At 42.9% G+C, this 17,637-nt stretch overlaps 1 protein-coding gene across 2 annotated transcripts in view; it reads left to right on the top strand.

Moving 5' to 3' along the window:
- The first annotated feature begins 403 nt into the window (after positions 1 to 403).
- The window catches only part of sema4ba (sema domain, immunoglobulin domain (Ig), transmembrane domain (TM) and short cytoplasmic domain, (semaphorin) 4Ba), an 87,322-nt gene continuing 70,088 nt past the window's right edge, over positions 404 to 17,637 (top strand). For both annotated transcript variants that reach the window (XM_042323184.1, XM_042323185.1), the window contains exon 1: positions 404 to 656. The gene's annotated coding sequence lies outside the window, so the exon portion shown is untranslated. The remainder of the gene's footprint in view (positions 657 to 17,637) is intronic.

Below are 17,637 nucleotides of genomic sequence, written 5' to 3' on the forward strand. Positions count from 1 at the left end.
CCATCCAATATCATTCACTGACCTTTTATAATAATATGCCTAATATTGTGTGTGAAATATTGAACTTTCAGGGGACATATCACTATATAGCCTAGTCAAATGACAGTGACATACAGTAGATATGTACATGTATGTAGCAAGTCAAATACAAAGTGACTTTTTGATTGAATTAAACAGGCGTAGGTTTTTTCTTCTTCAAACCCCTACAAAATGGTTCCATTGTTTGGAGTGGTAATTCTAGTTAAGCCTGGTTCATGCATCAGATAGAGAGAGAACCATTCTGTGGATGTATCCTGTCCACCTCACTTTCTTCCCCCACCTCTGTGGAATCGGAATATAAGAGTCCCCTCCCTCCTCTCTCGCTCTCTCTCTCTGGCAGCAGTGTGTGAGGGGAGGGGCTATAGTGGAGAGTGGCCAGAGTTGAGGCAGGCTGTACTACAACAGTGTGTCAGACTGTTAGAGAGATAGATAGAGAGAAGGCAGACAGACACGGAGTAGGAGCCCTTAACTACTGGTACTCGAACTGCTCTACGCTGGATAACATACTGGCTCATCTATTACTCAATTCCTGAAGGACTTCTATCTCTGATTCACCTTAAAGGAACCTTTGTTTAAATCTGAAGATCATTTTGGTACAGAGAAGTGCTAGAAAGAGTGTAAGTACAAGAGTTGTGTAACTACAAGCCACTACTATAGAGGCAGCCTTGTATTTATTAACAGCGCTGAGCCTAGCCTCAGTTAATCATTGATGTGTCTGCTGTGGTTTTGGTTACCTTTTGAAATGACGTCATTCTCTCTGTGCTGTCATTCTGCTCCGCCTCGCTGCATTATGGGCTTAGGGCTACTTTATGGCTCTCTCTGTCTGCATGGGGTTAGTTGTTGCTGCTCTCCCTCTCTCTGTGCACATTGCCAGAGTGGGTGTATGCTGACATGAGACAGCCTCTCCCCAGTAAGTTTTTATCACAAGGTGATAGCAGGGTAGAGGGTTTTTTAAAGGGCTGCCTTTTTCTACATAGTGGCAGGCTATATGTTTGGGTGTGTTTAAATCCTCCTGCAAAAAAAGAGATGTTGGCAGTTGACTCAGTAGTTTTCTCTCTGTATTTACACAGCTATTTACCTGGGTGTGTTCACATTTAAAGGGTTGTTGGCCTGTGCGTGAGGAACCATAATAAAGCAGTGTTTTTTTCTAGTGGAGATGATGGCTCAGTCTCTCCAGCTCTTTAAACTAGACAACCACTGTGGCAAAGAGAGTGTGTGACAGGGAATGGGGCCTCTCTACAAATAGGAGTCAGTGAATGTGGCAGCCAGTGCACTCATCCTCTTTCAGCACAGGAACTTTCCTTGAACTCTGTGACCTGTGGTAAAGTTGGCTTTGTAAATGAGGGGAAAGAACAAACAAAAAAGCAACATTTGAGAGTGTGTTAGCGTGATTATGCCTTTTCTCCCTTAGTGGTTTCAGGCTGTGCTGTGCAGCAGGACTGTTGTGGTGGTTTGAGTTGTGAGGCCAGTCAGGGGTTATGGGTCTGGCTGGGCATTTCAGGCCACAGCCTGCAGGTGTTACAGTGTGAAATTCAAACCTCTCACCCTCACTCTGAGGGTGCCAATGTGTTAGAGGTGTGTTCATTATTACATAAATGGAAACTGAATCCAGTCTATGAAGAAGTAAACAAGCCAACCTTTGTTACACTTTGTGCCTTTCTTTGGAGAGTCAGGGTTTCCAAGTACTTAGTGTACATAACTTAACCCAGCGGTTCCCAAACTTTTTTTGGCCGCACCCCATTTTGATATATTTAAAAAATCACCACCCCACCATGTGAAAAAAGTGATGCAATCAGCAGCCAGTGTTTACTTTTTGAATTTGGGCTATTACAGTCTATTACAAATCAGTCTGACATTACTTTTGACAGTATTTCAAGTATGGTTTGAAATGACTGAAATGCATCAGAAAAGGATTGGGAAGTTCAAAAGATCATCAGGCGATCATCATGTTGTATGCTCTTCTGTGTAGAAAAGAACTTCATCATTGATGATGTTCTTTTTCCCCCCAGTCTGATTTAGTGCCTGGTCTTGTCCACTCTGTTCTAATGAGACCTGCACAGCTTGTGAGCTGGTAGAGGGAACCAGAAGACATGTACATGTTCCTGAGAGTCTTTCAGTGATGGGGTCATAATATTTTTTAGCTTAAATGGTCCAAATGTTAGAGCCACATTTGTAGGGAAAAAAACCAAACCACTCTGTTTATTTGAGATGTTTACCACATCTAGCGGCTGCCAGAGGTTACTGACGTAACCCAAGTGTGATTGCATTTAATTTCTGTCAGAGTTTCCCTCATGACCCCATCTTCAAATCAGGCAACCCCACATTGGGTTTGTGATCCATAGTTTGGGAAACGGTGACTTAACCTATACAATAGTTGTGTGTACAGGTAGTTAATTCTGGGACATACTTTATGTTACTAGTGCACATTGGTCAGTGCCTACTTTTTTGTCAAAATATGGCATCAACATCAACCTATTCGGGACTACATAGCCTAGATACTGTATCACTGAAGTGCAATAGGATAGCCATCCCAACCATGGATATGCTTACAGGAGACAACACAAACAGCAAATGTAGAACTACAGCAGAGATATTCAGCTTTTTGCAACAAACAGTCAGAGGGGGTTCCTCTCCGAATGAGAAGACAGAACAATGGATATCTTCTTTAAAGAAGGTGAATTATGTTACCTAGTTCATTTGGAAACGTGTTGATATCCCCATCTGTGGCACATTTGCAAGGAGAAGAAAAGCCTGCCTCTACTGATGACCTTGTCCCTGTGTTTTCTTTTGGTCTGATCCATAAAAACAACAGCTGGCAACAGAATTCTGGGTACAGAATCCTTGACAATGAGCTGCCTGTATGACGCTGTCACAAAGAGTTTGGCTCTGTGGTAGAGAACGGTGCCTGTTACATCAATACCTCAAATACACACTCCAGCTACCCACTTCTAGTATCCCATTGGGAGATGTACATTTCATTGTGCGATATTATTGTGTTCTGTTAATGGATGAGGTCCCTTGGATATGAACTGTAAATGGATGTTTCTATAGTGGTATTCTCAATGCCAATAGTACAGTGTAAATATATTTATTGTGCTTTGACTAATTTCACTATTCGAATAATATCATGAATTTTGGTCAGATGTTGTGGTCGAATATGCATATATTCCAATATATCTTAATTGGGGGAGAGGCTGGCGCTCTATTGCTGCAGCTGTGGATGGACCAGTAAGTGTGAGATAGGAGTGAGCAGATGGGGGGGAGAGACAGACACTGTAGCCACTAGCCAAGGCAACTCGGCTACAGCCAAGACTAGCTAACTTGTAGCAGACACAATGTTATTTATTGTCCCATATAACTGTGCCTGTCTTGACTGGAGCAGCCTAGAGAAGCTAGCTAAGCTAGCTGGCTATAGCTAGCTAGGCTAACTGAGGCTACATGGTGCGCTTTCTCCCCAACCCATTATTTATTTTTACTCAATTAATGCACTAGGCCTTTATTACTCTTGTATGAGTGGAGAAAAATACTTCTTCCTCCGGCCATGCCCAAACCCCATTCAGATAAAACAACATTCTACCTGTTGGTTGCTCGTTGTACCCTACTCCTTCTCATTTTGCTAAACTACATTGAAAAGTTTTGTTTTATTTAATTTATCATTTGAAATGTCATGGTATATCCTTTATGTAACAATGTCACATGGGTATTTTCATTTAATTTAGAAAAAGCATTTTCAGTGTTAAAATAGGCCTATATGCATTTTTCTTTCACAGAAATGTATACTCACACAAATATTCAAATTTTCGGATATTTGACTAACGTTAAAAGTGATAATATAATGCCTAAAGTAAACAACATTTCATGGCTGTTTTTAGCTACAGTGGAAGGACGTTCTTGATATGCTGTTCCAGCAGCTGAGGGGCACAAAGCGAAGAAAGAAAAATAGTGCTTCTGTGCACTGAAGCTTCACAATGTGAGTGCAATGCACAACCTGTTACAGATTAGTGATCCGGCTCTGAGAAAAATAAAATAAGAAATTCATCACACTGTCGTATCTTTGCACAGCACAACCCACCCTGGCCCCGCTCTAAGCACATGCTTCTAATCACATTCATCATATAATCCCAGGGGCCTTTTCTCAGCATTACACTGATTTCTCTTCTTTATTTTTTGGGCTTAGTACCTGGGTGAGTGTTTGTTTACGTGTGTGCGTGCGTGTGTGCGCATGTGTACACACTTGCTTGTGTGTGTGTGAAGTGGATCACAAATTTAGGTCATGCAATTCGTTCTAGTCGTAAAAATAAGGAATGTAAATAAACTTAAACCCTCACCCAACCCATCCCCCTCTCAACAGCCATGTGCTTAGTTCAATGAGGAAGCAAATTAAGTAATGTGAGTGAGCTGAAACACTGTTCTTCGGAGGACCCATCCACTATTATGATGACTGATTGCCACTTAATGTTTGTGAAAGCCAGCTGGGACTGAGGTGCTATGATAAATGCAAGGGTCTTAAGGTGAGAGAGCAGTTCATTTTTGCTGTGGTGGATATATAGCGTGAGTGAGAGAGGTGTTGATAGCAGGGAGAGACTAGAGGGGGATGGGTCATGGGGTGGCAGCCACTTGTAACCTGAAGGTTAAACATGGGCCTTCAGGGAGTCCTATTACTGTCTACTTACTCATGGGAACTCTGCAAACAGTCATTCTGGGAACACAGCTAGCAGTCTCCTGTGTTTTCCCAGTCCAGAGCAGTCACAGTGGCATGATGTGGGAAATGGCTGTGGACATGGATCCTAGCCAGAACCCTGTGTTTGCTCGGCTGTCTCAGAGAGCCTCAGATCTGCCTTTAATCCATATGAGACATGAACAGAAACACAGCACATGTACTACAAGGTGCCTCAGGCTTTCACATCACCCGACCAGTGACTTATTTTAACTGTACACAAGCTGGCTTGTGCAACAGTTTTGGGAAGACATTTGGAATATGTTCAGTGTTTCTCATGTGTCCATGTGAGAATTGCAAAATTGTCTTCAGGGCGTGCTGTCCGTCACCCTTGGGTTCACACCTGTTGTTCTTGCCTGTCCATGTTACACACATTATACCGTTCTATTTTAAACAGTGTTGAGCTAGGGAATGTGAGTGTCAGTGAGTGTCTTTTACTCTTACTTCCGGCGCCGACAGAGATGGCCACCTCGAATCACGTTCCTAGGAAACTATACAGTATTTTGTTTTTTTAATGTGTTATTTCTTACATTGGTACCCCAGGTAATCTTAGGTTTTATTACATACAGTCGGGAGGAACTACTAGATTTAAGAGCAACTCGCCATCATTACGACCAGGAATATGACTTTCCCGAACCGGATCCTCTGTTTTGTCCACCACCCAGGACAATGGATTGGATCCCAGCCGGCGAACCAAAACAACGACTCCGTAAAAGGGGCAGAGGAAGCGGTCTTCTGGTCAGGCTCCGGAGATGGGCACATCGCGCACCGCTCCCGAGCATACTACTCGCCAATGTCCAGTCTCTTGACAAAAAGGTTGATGAAATCCCGAGCAAGGGTAGCATTCCAGAGAGACATAAGAGACTGTAACATTCTTTGCTTCATGGAAACATGGCTCACTCGAGACACGCTATCGGAGTCGGTACAGCCACCTGGTTTCTTCACGCATCGCGCAGACAGAAACAAGCATCTTTCTGGTAAGAAGAGGGGCGGGGGGGTATGCCTTATGATTAACGAGACGTGGTGTGATCATAACAACATACAGGAACTAAAGTCCTTCTGTTCACCTGACTTAGAATTCCTCACAATCAAATGTCGCCCGCATTATCTACCAAGAGAATTCTCTTCGATTATAATCACAGCCGCATATATTCCCCCCCAAGCAGACACATCGAAGGCCCTGAACTAACTTTATTTGACTCTATGTAAACTGGAAACCACATATCCTGAAGCTGCATTCGTTGTAGCTGGGGATTTTAATTATCAAGGCTAATCTGAAAACAAGACTCCCTAAATTCTATCAGCATATCGATTGTGCTACCAGGGCTGGTAAAACCCTAGATCATTGTTATTCTAACTACCGCAATGCATATAAGGCTCTCCCCCGCCCTCCTTTCGGAAAAGCTGACCACGACTCCATTTTGTTGCTCCCTGCCTATAGACAGAGACTAAAACAGGAAGCTCCCGCACTCAGGTCTGTTCAATGCTGGTCTGACCAATCTGATTCCACACTTCAAGATTGCTTCGATCACGTGGATTGGGATATGTTCCGCATTGCGTCAAACAACAACATTGACGAATACGCTGATTCGGTAAGCGAGTTTATTAGCAAGTGCATCGGCGATGTCATACCCACAGCAACTATTAAAACATTCCCAATCCAGAAACCGTGGATTGAGGGCAGCATTCGCGCAAAACTGAAAGCGCGAACCACTGCTTTTAATCAGGGCAAGGTGACCGGAAACATGACCCTATACAAACAGTGTAGCTATTCCCTCTGCAAGGCAATCAAACAAGCTAAGCATCAGTATAGAGACAAAGTAGAGTCACAATTCAACGGCTCAGACCCAAGAGGTATGTGGCAGGGTCTACAGTCAATCACGGATTACAAAAAGAAAACCAGCCCCGTCGCGGACCAGGATGTCTTGCTTCCAGCTTTGAGGACAATACAGTGCCACTGACGCGGCCCGCTACCAAAACCTGCGGACTCGCCTTCACTGCAGCCAACGTGAGTAAAACATTTAAACATGTTAACCCTCGCAAGGCTGCAGGCCCAGACGGCATCCCCAGCCGCGTCCTCAGAGCACGCGCAGACCAGCTGGCTGATGTGTTAATGGACATATTCAATCAATCCTTATCCCAGTCTGCTGTTCCCACATGCTCCAAGAGGGCCACCATTGTTCCTGTTCCCAAGAAAGCTAAGGTAACTGAACTAAACGACTATCGCCCCGTAGCACTCACTTCCGTCATGCTTTGAGAGACTAGTCAAGGACCATATCACCTCCACCCTACCTGACACCCTAGACTCACTCCAAGTTGCTTACCACCCCAAAAGGTCCACAGACGTTGCAATTGCAACCACATTGCACACTGCCTTAACCCACCTGGACAAGAGGAATACCTATGTGAGAATGCTGTTCATCGACTACAGCTCAGCATTTAACACCGTAGTACCCTCAAAACTCGTCATCAAGCTCGAGACCCTGGGTCTCGACCCTGCCCTGTGCAACTGGGTACTGGACTTCCTGACGGGCCGTCCCCAGGTGCTGAGGTTAGGTAACAGCATCTCCACCCCACTGATCCTCAACACTGGGGCCCCACAAGGGTGCGTTCTGAGCCCTCTCCTGTACTCCCTGTTCACCCACGACTGCGTGACCTTGCACGCCTCCAACTCAATAATCAAGTTTGCAGACGACACTACAGTGGTAGGCTTGATTACCAACAATGACGAGACAGCCTACAGGGAGGAGGTGAGTGCCCTCGGAGTGTGGTGTCAGGAAAATAACCTCACACTCAATGTCAAAAAAACAAAGGAGATGATCCTAGACTTCAGGAAACAGGAGAGAGAGCACCCCCCCTATCCTCATTGACGGGACAGTAGTGGAGAGGGTAGTAAGTTTTAAGTTCCTCGGCTTACACATCACGGACAAACTGAATTGGTCCACCCACACAGACAGCGTGGTGAAGAAGGTGCAGCAGCGCCTCTTCAACCTCAGGAGGATGAAGAAATTTGGCTTGTCACCAAAAGCACTCACAAACTTTTACAGATGCACAATCGAGAGCATCCTGTCGGGCTGTATCACCGCCTGTTACGGGCAACTGCTCCGCCCACAACCATAAGGCTCTCCAGAGGGTAGTGAGGACTGCACAACGCATCACTGGGGGCAAACTACCTGCCCTCCAGGACACCTACACCACCTGATGTCACAGGAAGGCCATAAAGATCATCAAGGACAACAACCACCCGAGCCACTGCCTGTTCACCCCGCTATCATCCAGAAGGCGAGGTCAGTACAGGTGCATCAAAACAGGGACCGAGAGACTGAATCTCAAGGCCATCAGACTGTTAAACAGCCACCACTAACATTAAGTGGCTGCCAACATACTGACTCAACTCCAGCCACTTTAATAATGGAAAAATGGATGTAAAAAATGTATCACTAGCCACTTTAAACAATGCCACTTATTATAATGTTTACATACCCTACATTACTCATCTCATATGTATATACTGTACCCAATACCATCTACTCCATCTTGCCATCTTTATGTAATACATGTATCACTAGCCACTTTAAACAATGCCACTTTTATATGTTTGCATACCCTACATTACTCATCTCATATGTATATACTGTACTCGATACCATCTACTGCATCTTTATGTAATACATGTATCACTAGCCACTTTAAACTATGCCACTTTGTTTACATACCCTACATTACTCATCTCATATGTATATACTGTACTCGATACCATCTACTGCATCTTGCCTATGCCGTTCTGTACCATCACTCATTCATATATCTTCATGTACATATTCTTCATCCCTTTACACTTGTGTGTGTGTATAAGGTAGTTGTTGTGAAATTGTTAGGTTAGATTACTCGTTGGTTATTACTGCATTGTCGGAACTAGAAGCACAAGCATTTCACGACACTCGCATTAACATCTGCTAACCATGTGTATGTGACAAATAAAATGTGATTTGATTTAATGCCCGACCTGGAGGGGAGCTAAGTGTGTGACCTGTGTACTCCAAACAAATTAAATCATGGTCGCATACACAGATTTGCAAATGTTATTGCAAGTGCAGCGAAATGCTTGTGTTTCTAGCTCCAACAGTTCAGTAATACCTAGCAATTTAAAAAAATAATAATAAATACACACATAATCCAGAAAATGTAAATGTAAATATAGAAATTCAGAAATATCAGAACTAGCAATGTCAGAGACTGAAATATCAATATATAAACACTTAATGTATATAAATATATACATACACCGAGTGTACCAAACATAATGAACACCTGCTCTTTCCATGACACAGACTGACCAGGTGAATCCAGGTGAAAGCTATGAACCGTTATTGAGGTCACTTGTTAAATCCACTTCAATCAGTGTAGAAGAAAGGGAGGAGACTTAGGAGGTTAAAGAAAGATTTTTAAGCCTTGAGACAATTGAGATTTGGATTGTGTTTGTGTGCCATTCAGAAGGTGAATAAGCAAGACAAAATATTTAAGTGCATTTGAACGGAGTATGGCAGTAGGTGCTAGTCACATCGGATTGAGTGTGTCAAGAACTGCAACGCTGTTGGGTTTTTCATGATCAACAGTTTCCTGTGTGTATCAAGAATGGTCCACCACTCTAAGGACATCAGCCAACTTAACAGAACTGTGAGAAGCATTGGAGTCAACATGGTCCATCATCCCTGTGGAAAGATTTCGACACCTTCTAAATTCCATGCCCGGTAAATTGAGGCTGTTCTGAAGGCAAAAGGGGGTGCAACTCAATATTAGGAAGGTGTTCCTCATGTTTTGTGCATTTAGTGTATAATGGTGTGTAAAGACAGAATGGTCAGGATATGAATAGAAAAGGTGTGGACAGCAGTAGTTACAGTTGAAATCGAAAGTTTACATACACTTGGATTGGATTCATTAAATCGCGTTTTTCAACCACTCCACAAATTTCTTGTTAACAAACTATAGTTTTGGCAAGTCTGTTAGGACATCTACTTTGTGCATGACACAAGTCATTTTTCCAACAATTGTTTACAGACAGATTATTTACTTTTCATTCACTGTATCACAATTCCAGTGGGTCAGAAGTTTACATACACTAAGTTGACTGTGCCTGTAAACAGCTTGGAAAATTCCAGAAAATGGTGTCATGGCTTTAGAAGCTTCTGATAGGCTAATTGACATAATTTGAGTCAATTGGAGGTGTACCTGTGGATGTATTTCAAGGCCTACCTTCACACTCAATGCCTCTTTGCTTGACATCATGGGAAAATCAAAAGAATTCAGCCAAGACACCAGAAAAAAAAATGTAGACTTCCACAAGTCTGCTTCATCCTTGGGAGCAATTTCTAAATATCTGAAGGTACCACGTTCATCTGTACAAACAATAGTACGCAAGTATAAACACCATGGGATCACCCAGCCATCCTACCACTCTGGAAGCAGACGCGTTCTTTCTCCTAGAGATGAATGTACTGTGGTGTGAAAAGTGCAGATCAATCCCAGAACAACAGCAAAGGACCTTGTGGAGATGCTGGAGGAAACAGGTACAAAGTATCTATATCCACAGTAAAACGAGTCCTATATCGACGTAACCTGAAAGGCCGCTCAGCAAGGAAGAAGCCACTGCTCCAAAACTGTCATAAAAAAGCCAGGCTACGGTTTGCAACTGCACATGGGGACAAAGATCATACTTTTTGGAGAAATGAAACAAAAATAGAACTGTTTGGCCATAATGACCATCGTTATGTTTGGAGGAAAAAGGGGGAGGCTTGCAAGCCGAAGAACACCCAACCATGAAGCACGGGAGTGGCAGCATCATGTTGTGGGGGTGCTTTGCTGCAGGAGGGACTGGTGCACTTCACAAAATAGATGGCATTGTGAGGAGGAAAATTATATGGATATATTGAAGCAACATCTCAAGACATCAGTCAGGAAATTAAAGCTTGGTTGCAAATGGGTCTTCCAAATGGACAATGACCCCAAGCATACTTCCAAAGTTGTGACAAAATGGCTTAAGGACAACAAAGTCAAGGTATTACTAATTGAGTGTATGTAAACTTCTGTCCCACTGGAAATGTGATGAAATAAATAAAAGCTTAAATAAATCATTCCCTCTACTATTATTCTGACATTTCACATTCTTAAAATAAAGTGGTGATCCTAACTGATCTAAGATAGGGAATTTTCACTAGGATTAAATGTCAGGAATTGTGAAACACTGAGTTTAACTGTATTTTGCTAAGGTGTGTGTAAACTTCTGACTTCAACTGTATATATAATGAGCCATGACTGGAATACAGTATATATATATATATATATATATATATATATATATATATATATATATATATATATATATATATATAAAGTGGGTAAAACAGTATGTAAACATTATTAAAGTGACCAGTGTTCAATGACTATGTACATAGTGCAGCAGTCTCTAAGGTTCATGGCAGGGTTCTGGGTGGAGGCTGGCTAGTGATGACTGTTTAACAGTCTGATGGCCTGGAGATAGAAGTTGTTTTTCAGTCTCTCGGTCTCAGCTTTGATGTACCTGTACTGTCTCCGCCTTCTAGATGGTGGTGGGGTGAACAGGCCATGGCTCACATGTATGAGGTCCTTGATGATCTGTTTGGCCTTCCTGTGACACTGTAGGGTAGGCAGTGTGCCCCCGGTGATGCGTTAGGCTGACCACACCACCATCTGGAGAGCCATGCGGTTGCGGATGCTGCAATTACCGTACCAGACCGACATGATGTGTACACCGAGGAACTTGAAGCTTTTGAACCTCTCCACTGTGGCCCTGTTGATGTTGATGGAGGCGTGCTATCTCTGTTGTTTTCTGTTGTCCATGATCATCTCCTTAGTTGTTTTGACGTTGAGTGAGAGGTTATTTTCCTGGCATCACTCCACCAGGGTTTCATCATTGTTGGTAATCAGGCCTACCACTGTTGTGTCATTAGAAAACTTGATTTTTTTTCCTGGAGAGTTCTTTCTTCCTGTCTGTTCAATGGATGGAGAACCCCGCTGGATGAATGGACGGGGATAATATATTCGTAGAGAGCCATGATTCCGTAAAACATAGTATGTTACAGTCCCTGGTGTCTCTCTGGAAGGAGATCCTCACCCTGAGCTTGTCTCCTTTATTATCCTGGGACTGAACTTAGAAAGTAATATACTCTGAAGCGGTGGATGGTATACACACCGCCTGACTTTGACTAGGGTCCCACTCCTTCTGCCTCTTCTCCGGCGTCAACGTTTTGGTGCAGCCCCCAGGTTGAATAGAGCTCGGGAAGTTCAAACAAAGGATCCAGGCCAGGGAAGTAAATTTTTTTGCTCAAAATTCTGGTGAGTGACTGGCGATCTAAGATCCAAATGTTATTTCCGGCTGTAGGTAATAATTCAAAAACCTTATGAGCAAATAATGTCAGAAATAACAAAGTAAAACTACAGCAAAGTTGTCTAGGAGCTGGAAACAGGGCGACGTGTCATTCGCTGCCATGTTGATATAAATGTGTCTATATGAGGTGTTTCTCACTGTGATGGTGTTGATGTGCTCCTCTTTGACACCAGTGTGGAGCTGCTGTGTGTGATGAATGGAATCAGCCTTGTACAATGGCAGCCTCCCCCTCTCCTTCCCCTCTGCAGTGATTCGATATCTCCCAGCATTCCAGGTTGTGTCCTTTACTCCAATAATGGTGCTACTGACCCTCCCAGACTCCCAACTTCAGACCACTGATCATAGAAGGCTTTTAATTGCTTTTCTACTTCTTTTCACAGGGATTTGTTGTGATATTTGCAGGCAAAATACTTGATTTTGCTGTGCCAATTCTGACATTTTGCATGGCAGTATGCCAGGATTTTACCAAATTTGTAGCCAAATTGTGCTGAGGTGGGATGTTTGTTGATGTGTGGCTTGATTGAACCATATTATGCAGTAAATGTGCAATGATTGGTTGAAATTGGGAGCCCTCTTTTTGTACTATGGTGATGGTTCAGTTTTATGCAATAACATTGAGATGATTTTACTGTTTTATGCAGAAATAGTGTAGTGATTGGTCAAATTTGCAAGCCCTCCCATAATATGCTAGGCATTGTTGATTTTGCATGAAGAAAATTAATCACAGAATCGCAGAGTGGCAAAAAAACAAGTCATAGGCCTTGTTTTTTTGGGATCATATATTCTTTGTCAATTATCCAATCATGTGAAGGCTAACTGAACATTTAGCCTAGGCCTAGCTGAGAAGTCACGGGCTCATTAAACTGTAGTTAGGTGATTCTGTCCTCCTCTAAACTTGGAAGTGTTGGTCACATTATCCAGTCAGGAATCTCTGCTGATAGTTAGGAGTGGGAGACCTTCACAGAGGAGAACCAGGAGGAGAGATGCTGGTATTTGGCCATTTCATGTATAGCTGGAATCCACAAACAAAGGAGTGAGTGAAGGGAGTACTGTATGCTGGTTTTATCACCCTAGTTCACTGTTTCCCAACTCCAGTCCTCAAGTACCCCCAACAGCACACATTTTTGTTGTAGCCCCCGACAAACTCACCTGATTCAACTCATTGAGGTCTTGATGATTCGTTGACAAGTTGAATTAGGTGTGCTTGTCCGGGGCTTCCAGTTGATTGTAGACAGTGGCAGTCAAAAAGCTTCTTATTAGGGATGTAACGATTCACCCAGTTCAAATGTTAACTTTCAAAGGACAGTGTTTGTGCAAAATGTTTCTGAAAATAGGTTAAGTTCAAATGCTGATTGTTGTGTCATTTGAAACTGTCCGTTCTAAATAAGCATTGTAGAATGATCATACTCATGTGTTGATACTTGTTGATACTCCAGGGTCACCTCATCACTGATGACGTTGAGACTGGTGTTTTGCGGGTACTATTTAATGAAGCTGCCAGTAGACAGCATTGTAGGAGATCTTCAGTTTCTTGGCAATTTCACGCATGGAATAGCCTTCATTTGTAAGAACAAGAAAAGACTGACGAGTTTCAGAAGAAAGTTCTTTGTTTCTGGCCATTTTGAGCCTGTCATCAAAAACTTTTGAACGGTAGTGTACATTTTAAAACGTCAAAAAATAGGTTACATATCAGTACATACACACAATATCTAGGTCTAACACATAATAAAGTGCAAATGACAATACAAGATATATAAAATGGCTTTGTCTTTTCACAGTACCCTTTGTGCAGTAAGGTGTTCTTTAATCTGTTTTTATTGCTAGTTTGAGTTACCTGGAGTGGCAGAGAGTTCCATGTAGTCATGGCTCTATTTAACACTGTGTGTTTCCCAGCCTCTGTTCTAGACCTGGGGACTGTGAAGAGACCTCTGGTTGCATGACGTGTGTTGTAGCGATGAGTGTCCGAACTGTGTGTCAACTGCTTGAACAGACAGTTTGGTACCTTCAACACATCAACACCTCGCACAAAGACCAATAGTAATACAGTCAATCTCTCCTCAACTTTGAGCCAGGAAAGATTGACATGCATGTAACTGACACTTGCACTCTGTGTACATCTAAGTGCGATACATGCTGCCTTGTTCTAACCCAACTTTAATTTATCTATGTCCCTTTGCCGCACATGACCACACAGCTGGGCCATAGTCCAGGTGCGACAAAACTAGGGCCTGCAAGACACCACACTCAACTGAATTTGCATGAGAAAACCCTCTGTGTTCTCTTAGATTGGTTACTCTCAATTCATAATAAAGCAGAGGATGCTAATCCATTACACCTACATCTTTTCAGCAATAGGTTAAGATCAATGTTACCTCGTGTAGTAGCCCTGAGACTGCTGCACAGCTCCGCCAGGACTGCCACGCAGAAGAAATATCAGCCCACAGAGAGAAGCACGAGTTCGTGACCACTTTCTAAAACGGGTCAATCGCGATCGACTGGTCGATCTCCAAGGCATTCCTAGTGCCTTGAACATTTCTGTAAAAACTATTCTGATGGTAGGTGAATCCGATTCAGCTGCCCTGCGCGCCGGGTAGGCGAACTGTTTCCATTTTTAACCATTTCATGTGTCTGAAGGTTTCAAACTTTGCATTCCCGGCGGCCCAGAGACCAAATCAAGTGCACTATAAGCCTACCGCTGGCCAATCGGATGGCTCAGATTACGTGTCTGCAGTGACGTAGCAGACATAAAAGAAAACTACAGCAAAATTGAGATTGTGAGATTTCAAAGACTTTAAAATCATGGCAGCAGGTAGCTTGGTGGTAAAGCGGTCCGGGCAGTCACCAAAAGGTTGCTGGTTTGAATCTGACTAGGTGAAAAATCTGTCAATGTTCCCTTAAGCAAGACTCTTAGTTAAACCTAATTGCTCCTGTATGCTAAATTTGTATGTATTTAACTAGAAAGAGACTGTCAACTAATACAGCAAAGAACAGCTGATTTTATGATTGAGTTCATGTTTTTAAGTTCTTACTCAGCACTGTCAACATTTTGTATTCAACACTTTTATAACCATAAAATGTGCGTTCTTCCTATTTCAACTCAGCGTAACAACTAGCACAGAAGCAGTAATGAATGAATATCAATAGGCTTGCTTTGTTGTTATTATTAGCGGCTTGGGACTTTTTTAACATGGAGGAATATTTCACTTTTTCTGTTAATAGGAGTAACAGCATGAATGAGTGCATGAGGCCGAAATAATGCGGTGCGACTCGAGTTTCACCATCAGATGGAAGACGGTGTCACATTTTGGTTAGTGTCAGTGGAGGAGAGGAGGGAGAGAGGAGGGATGTTGAGAGGCGGACCCTCAGTCTGCTCTCTCCCTCCACTGAGACTAACCATCAGATGCAGGCAGCATCAGCCCAGTAAAATACAAATAAAAAGCTAATTATTAACATTTTTGCTCACTCAGCTGTGCCTCACAAGTAACACAACAATGGATATATTACCGGTGTGATCCTATAGCCTACCTCAAGTTTTGAAATACAATAACATTTTCCCTGTTAACTTCCTTTACAAATCAAATCAAATCAAATGTTATTTGTCACATACACATGGTTAGCAGATGTTAATGCGAGTGTAGCGAAATGCTTGTGCTTCTAGTTCCGACAATGCAGTAATAACCAACGAGTAATCTAGCTAACAATTCCAAAACTACTACCTTATACACACAAGTGTAAAGGGATAAAGAATATGTACATAAAGATATATGAATGAGTGATGGTACAGAGCAGCATAGGCAAGATGCAGTAGATGGTATCGAGTACAGTATATACATATGAGATGAGTATGTAAACAAAGTGGCATAGTTTAAAGTGGCTAGTGATACATGTATTACATAAAGATGCAGTACATGATATAGAGTACAGTATATATGTATGCATATGAGATAAATAATGTAGGGTATGTAAACATTATATTAAGTAGCATTGTTTAAAGTGGCTAGTGATATATTTTACATCAATTCCCATCAATTCCCATTATTAAAGTGGCTGGAGTTGAGTCTGTGTGTTGGCAGCAGCCACTCAATGTTAGTGGTGGCTGTTTAACAGTCTGATGGCCTTGAGATAGAAGCTGTTTTTCAGTCTCTCGGTCCCAGCTTTGATGCACCTGTACTGACCTCGCCTTCTGGATGATAGCGGGGTGAACAGGCAGTGGCTCGGGTGGTTGTTGTCCTTTATGATCTTTATGGCCTTCCTGTGACATCGGGTGGTGTAGGTGTCCTGGAGGGCAGGTAGTTTGCCCCCGGTGATGCGTTGTGCAGACCTCACTACCCTCTGGAGAGCCTTACGGTTGTGGGCGGAGCAGTTGCCGTACCAGGCGGTGATACAGCCCGACAGGATGCTCTCGATTGTGTATCTGTAGAAGTTTGTGAGTGCTTTTGGTGACAAGCCGAATTTCTTCAGCCTCCTGAGGTTGAAGAGGCGCTGCTGCGCCTTCTTCACGATGCTGTCTGTGTGGGTGGACCAATTCAGTTTGTCTGTGATGTGTACGCCGAGGAACTTAAAACTTACTACCCTCTCCACTACTGTTCCATTGATGTGGATAGGGGGGTGTTCCCTCTGCTGTTTCCTGAAGTCCACAATCATCTCCTTAGTTTTGTTGACGTTGAGTGTGAGGTTATTTTCCTGACACCACACTCCGAGGGCCCTCACCTCCTCCCTGTAGGCCGTCTCATCGTTGTTGGTAATCAAGCCTGTGTGGCTATTGTGATTGAATCAACACAATATTAGCCACTTTCAATGAAACATACCCAAAACTAACTACACAAGACATTTTGTTGTAGGCAGAATGCATCGGAGTAGGATTCTATTGCATTGACACACACGACTCAGCCCTTACTCTACAGAGATCTGTGTTGCATAAACAAGCAGAGCTGCAGTAAGCCTATATGCAAATAGACCATTGCCTACAAGAGCAAAAAAGACATATACATTTCTAGACATCTTTGAAAAGCGAGTAAGGTAAAGAGCTTTTTGTGTCTTAAATGGGCAGGCTTGAGACAGGCTTGAATATGCTAAGTAGCCAATAGGCAGAGGGTAGCATAATTTGTCTGATTCTCTCTAACAATGGCATTTCATTTTGTGAAGTGGTTGCATGCATCAAACAAAACAAAACAACATTTTCAGTCACCGTGTCTGAAGGATGGACCAACAGGTTCATGTCAAGCCCTACATTGAACACCACACATTAGCTGCTACTGTAGGCTGAATGGTAGAAAAACTATGTCTGTGTTAAAATGTTATGTATGGGATTTTCTCCATTGCTTTTGGTGGTAGACCACTCTGGTAGGCCTAGATTATGATCAAATAGCCGCAGTAGCCTACTTGGCCACTGTTAAGCTGTAACTTGGGTACAGCCTCAGTGTTCACAGTAAACGCACACTGGAAGTTGCACAGAATT

This window comes from Oncorhynchus tshawytscha, linkage group LG06 (genome assembly GCF_018296145.1).
Source record: "Oncorhynchus tshawytscha isolate Ot180627B linkage group LG06, Otsh_v2.0, whole genome shotgun sequence".
Classification (NCBI taxonomy): domain Eukaryota; kingdom Metazoa; phylum Chordata; class Actinopteri; order Salmoniformes; family Salmonidae; genus Oncorhynchus; species Oncorhynchus tshawytscha.